At 34.2% G+C, this 5905-nt stretch overlaps 1 long non-coding RNA gene across 1 annotated transcript; it reads right to left on the bottom strand.

Annotated features, from left to right (window-relative positions):
- Positions 1-270: 270 nt before the first annotated feature.
- Positions 271-4369, bottom strand: LOC120220377. The gene is made up of 3 exons (XR_005525559.1): positions 4043-4369; positions 3258-3388; positions 271-392 (listed from the first exon to the last, which is right to left on the bottom strand). It is a non-coding gene; the product is annotated as an uncharacterized LOC120220377 (long non-coding RNA).
- Positions 4370-5905: the final 1536 nt, after the last annotated feature.

Genomic DNA, 5905 nt, shown 5'->3' with positions numbered 1-5905 from the left:
CTCAGCTGATTGATGTGGTTTTCAACTGGAGATGTCAAGTTCTTACCATGAAGACCCACCAAGAATGATATATATTTTATTCATGAAAGCTTTACCAACTTCCTTCAAATAATGCCATAAAAATGCAAATTTTATCTGGAGCTGAAGATAACATTTTCCTGAAGCGAAAGTATTCATAAAAGAATCTCTCACAAATTATGTGTCTGCAAAGAATTGACATATCTGATCCTTGACAGAATATTCGGGCTTGAAAACATTACTTACCATTTGGATGCGTTTCTCCTTACTCTCTCCCATCTTCTCCCCCAGGATTTCCAAAATACGTATACTAATTTCATTTCAAATTGACTGAAGACACAAAATTTGCATTCAGCAAATACATTCAGAATTCACTAGAAAATATATATTTTCATGAAAAAAGGAACAGGAAAGGGAAAAAAAGGCGTACCCATCCTTAGGATCTATGGTAAGAATAAATTATTCCCTCTTCTTGTTCAGATAAGTGTTTAGATTTATAGCACCAATAAATATTTTACAAAGGTTTAGACATTGCTAAAACAGTAGAAGCCTTTCCAGAGAGAGCAAAGTATTTATGTTATTTGGCTATTACCATTAGATATCATGACTCTATGTTCCCTTAATAGAAAAAGAGTCAATCAGCTAGCTATAGTTTAGGTCCAATGACTAGAAAGTAGTATTCCTTTCAAAATTCCAGTGGGTTAATTTGATATATCTGCATTTTGGTTCATATATAGTCATACTGAAATTGCAGGTTCAGAAAAATTCAAATTAAGGAGGTTTTCCTTTATAAACAATTTATTTATTAATATTCATACAGGAATGTCTCATAGACAATTGTATTTTCTGTCTGCACTGCTAATTTCTGAATTTAGTAATTTTTTATAAGCCTTTTAATTATTCAAGTCAGATAAAAATAGACGTTATCTTTACAAAACTTGTATGTAATTTTTGTAACATTTCCTCAGTGAGATCATTACCTATGTCAATATTGTGTAATGATTGAATCTAATACAACTTAGGAAAAGTAAAACTTAGTTTTTGTCTTAATAATCACTAACTTTGTCAATGATATCACCTAAGTAGTTATTTTGCCCCATTTTCTTGTAAGAGAAATGGCCTTATAAATGAGAATATTTTTGAACACAGTGTTTTTATGATCAGTGTTTATTTTACTCAATATAGCTATTATTATAATGTAATAAAGCTATTATGATACAATAGCTTTATTTCACACATTATGCCTATTAAAACTGTATAATACTTTTGCTAATATATCTCACTAGGCTCAGATAATATTTTAGATGATAAGCAATATTAATAAGATTTCTCAATTTACATATACATGGTTCAAACTATTAGGAAAATTAGTGAACTTTTTGACATTCATCAATAAGTTTTGTTTAGTGTCACTGTGCATCATTTCTGTTCTTCGAGGGAGAGAGACACTCTTGGGGTTATTAATATAGTATATTCTGTGAAATAAATTAACATATATATGTTACACTACATAGCACATTTCTCCAGTTTCTAATCGAGACTTTTATAAAAATAAATGGAATCATTATGTGCTTTTGAAACATATTAAGATTTTTGGTAACATTTAGAGATTTGTTAATTTAATTTCATTCTATTTAGGCTGTTTAAACTACTTTATATTCCCTGGATAAACAGAGGAAAAGAGTTTCTTTTTTTTTTTCTTTCTAAGGAAAGAAAATAAAACTATTTCACATTTGAGAGCTTGTGCTGCTGACCACCATATGATAATTGGGATTGGCATATCCTGTCTCCTTTAAATAGTCAATAAAATATACAACAAATGGTTTTAAATACTAGAACTGAACAAGAAGCACAGGAAACTGTTACATGAAAGAAGAGAAATGAAGTAGGTGAGCTCTCAACTGGTACAGGTGATGCATGGAGAAAATTTCCATATTATGAAAAACAATGAATGGGGAATCTCAAACAGAGTTTGGCAGGCTAGCTGAGTTGAGGAGATGGAAGTCATTGAAGCTTAGATGGGAAATTATTTTTTGATGAGAAGCTCAGGAGCTCAGGATTTAGAGGGCACAATAGTGGAGAGTAAGAGGCTACCACAAGAGAGAAAACTCAGGAGATCTGTGTAACTGTCCCCTGAGTCCTGAGCAGACTTCTGAACTATGCATGGATGGGAAAAATTTAACCTCAGCCAGGGAAGAAACCACAGAAGATAAATAAGCAGGATAACCCTGAAAACTCACACAACTTGGTGACTAGTTCATGCTACAGTCAGCCAGATGGAAAAACCTAAAACACGTGATGCCTCATAGAATGTACAAAGTGGTTTGGTTTTACTACTGGTATAGAATCAGGCTCCAACTAAATACTGCTCTGGAACTTCCCTAACAAAGCGTAAAAAGAGATCTCTAAAGAATCAAATGGATTAAAAGTAAACTAACTATAGTTAATAAGATCCAATGATGTTTTCAGAAATATAACAAAATTTAGCATCAACCAAAGTAAAATTTACAATGTATGGCATCTAATAAAAAGTAACCAGTCATCCAAAGAAGCAACAAAATAGACCCATAACCATGATTAAAATCAATCAGCAGAAACTGACATAGAAAAAGCCCAGATAGTAGAAATGACAGACACAGATACAATAAACCTATTGTAAGTATGGCCCAGATGTTTAAAAAAATAAAAGAAAACATATATGAACAGAAGAAAAGTACTATAGTAGTGAAAAATACAATATCTCAAATGAAAAATACACTGAATGGGAATAGCAGCAGATTAAACACACAGAAGAAAAGATTAAAGGATAGTAGAAAAGAACCCGGCCAAATAAATCACAGGGATGTAATAAACTACAAACAAGAAAAGGGAAAAGTGAGCAGAACAGCAATGAGCTGTGTGTTAGCATCACCATAATTATAATCCCAGAAGATAAGGGGAGAGGAGAGAGGAAAAGCTATTTGAATTGATAATGGCTATATTGCTTGAAGAAAAATTGATATATTTCTGGTAAAAACCCACTTAGTTAACTCACTTAGTTAGTTTCACACTGCTACTGTAACAAAGTATCATGAACCCAGTGGCTTAAAATGATATAAATTTGTTATCTACAATTTTCAGGGATCTGAAATCTGATGTGGGGCTGTGCCTAATATCATGGTATCAGAAGTATCACACTCCTTTCTGGAGGCTGTAGGGGAAAATCACTTTTCTGGTCTTTTCCACCTTCTAAAAGTTACCTGCATTCCTTGGCTGGTGGTCCCTTTCAGCTTGAAAGCCAGCGATGTTCAGTCCAGTCTTTTCTACCCTGCATCACCCTGACACTGACTTTTCTGTTTCCAGCTTCCACTTTTAAGAACCATTCTAAGTACTGTCAAAAATCCAGAAGTAGCAAATGTTAAACCACCAAATTAATAAATACCACTTAGTAAGAATTTATTTTGCATATAAGAACATTCTTCAAAATGGCAGCTTTCAAAAGATAAAAACTGTTATGAAGCTCAGAGACATGAATTTACAGGATGGCTTAAAAAGTGAAAATGAGAAAGTTGCTTGATCACTACATGGTTGATTATTCCAGTGGGGATTCCCAGATGCCAGGGGATTGGTCAAAAGTGATTATTTTATACCATTTGTAGGAAAATGACAAGTTTCTTTTACGATTATCAGAGGTATTTATAAGAAATAACCTTATGAAACTAAGTAAAGTTTTATAAAATAAGCTTGTGTTTATAAAATAAGCTAGATTTATTTTTGCTTAAATCATTTTGTCTGCCTGGAGAATTCTCAAGTCCAATCTCCATTTCATAGTTAATTTAACATTACATTGGGCCCTCCTGGATTATCTCTGGTAATCTCCCTCTGTTAAAGTTAGATTATTAGCAAACTTAATTCCATCTTCAACCTTAATTCCTCTTTTGCATGTAACATAACATATTAATATTTTCTGTGGATTTGGACTTGGACATCTCGGGAGCCCATTATTCAACCAATCACAGGTATAGATTCAATACATTTAACATACCTCAGGCAGAAGGAACATGAAGAAAACCACATGAAGATACACCATAATCAAATTAATAAAATCAGAGGGAAAAAAACCCAGAACTAATATATATATTCAGCTGACAGTGGATCAGAAGACAACCAAAATCCCTGACTTCCAGAGAAGGAGATGTACTCTTCACATTTGCCAAGGTAAGGGAGAAAGTAGCAAGCAGCCATCTTACAAGCAAATTGGAAAATATCAATAAAAATATTAAAGGCCATGTTAATGCCAAGGTTCAGTTGCCATGAGAATCAGCAAAAACCTTGGGTACCAAGTACAAGATGAGGATCCCAAACAGTCACACAGCTCTTTTCTTGGGATTCATGAAAAACACAGTAGTTAGTGCAGGAGTCCATGGAGACCCTCCCTCAATGACACAAATGTTCACCTCAGTAGGTGATTGGCTGTTGCTAGGAAACGAGCACAAAGCCTCACACATATAATTGTGACCTTTTCTCCTAAGAAGTAAAATTCTTAAACTGTGGTGGAAGAAGCTGCAAATTGTCTTTCAGAACTCGGAAGAGAGGGGAAAAAATCAATTTATCCTAGAAGATGGGTAAAACAAAGCTGGTTAATTTTTTATAGAAGGGCAACTCTCTGGCACACAGGGTAAAATCAAACTTCTCTTGAAGCTTGGAGGAAGAAAGAAAATAAAATGTTTATTCTGGGGAAGAGACAGCAAAGGATCTTAGGCAAAACATCCTATACCTAAACCAGACAGGGGTCTTCTATTACTATAAGAGGAACAGGAATCTCTTGCCCAGGATCAAATAGAAACACAATAGTTTGACTACCATGGACTGGAGGAAGGGGAGGAGTATAAATATTGCCAGGAAGGAATTTGGACTCTACCTAAGATTGTAGCTGTACCATGACAACAGAGAATGCTCCGGCCCTTACCACAAGTTTTGCGTCAAGTAATCAACAACAGTTATCTACACCTGGAGGAGGGCCAACTGCATGAAGAGCAGCTCCATGTATGGAATCAGTGAGCAGTAACAGCTGAAAGCCAAAGCAGCCAAACTAAACGGAGAGTTAACCTCAGGACCCCAGTCCCCACTCTAAAGACAAGGAAATAAATAGCTAATAGATGGCATTGGAATATATGCTGCACTGAAGGTAATGATAGCAACAACACAATATAAACCCAACTCAGAGGCACCTGGGTGGTTCAGTTTGTTAAGCATCCAACTCTTGATTTCGGCTCAGGTCATGATCTCACAGTTTGTGGGATCAAGTCCCACATCAGGCTCTGTACCGACCACACAAAATCTGCTTGGGATTCTCTCTCTCTCCTCTCTGCTCCTTCCCCCACTTGCACTCTCTCTCAAAATAAATAAGCATTAAAAAAAAAAAAGCTCAGCGTCTGATTATATTGACTCAACCATCACCAAAACAACCTGATAGGAACACTCATATCCATGTATAAAGATTATGTACCTAAACTGGGGTCCCAAATGTAAAATGGTAAATACGATGTTAAAGAAGTATATTGTAAGCACCAGGACAACCAATATAGGTGATATACTTGTTAATCATTTAAAAACAAGCATTTATAATATATACCTACAAATAAAAATGTGTTATAAGATTAAATCTATTTGTAATAAAGAAATGGTTAAGAACTCATATATTTTATGAAGTTACCCTCTATGGGAATTACCCTCTTGGTCTAGAATTTTTAAGTTTTCTCTAAATTAGATTTTATTATTATAGAATACAATTCAACTCACTTGTTCCTACTGGCAAACGAAAATATGTATATTTACATAACATTAACCATAAAAATAACTACTTATAAAGTTATTCATGTTATCATTGTTATAGATTTTGATTATT

The sequence above is a fragment of the Hyaena hyaena genome, unplaced genomic scaffold, assembly GCF_003009895.1.
Source record: "Hyaena hyaena isolate Hyena2069 unplaced genomic scaffold, ASM300989v1 scaffold_692, whole genome shotgun sequence".
Classification (NCBI taxonomy): Eukaryota; Metazoa; Chordata; class Mammalia; order Carnivora; family Hyaenidae; genus Hyaena; species Hyaena hyaena.
The sequence above is the reverse complement of the archived record's forward strand: the minus strand, read 5'-3'. Positions and strand labels throughout refer to the sequence as shown.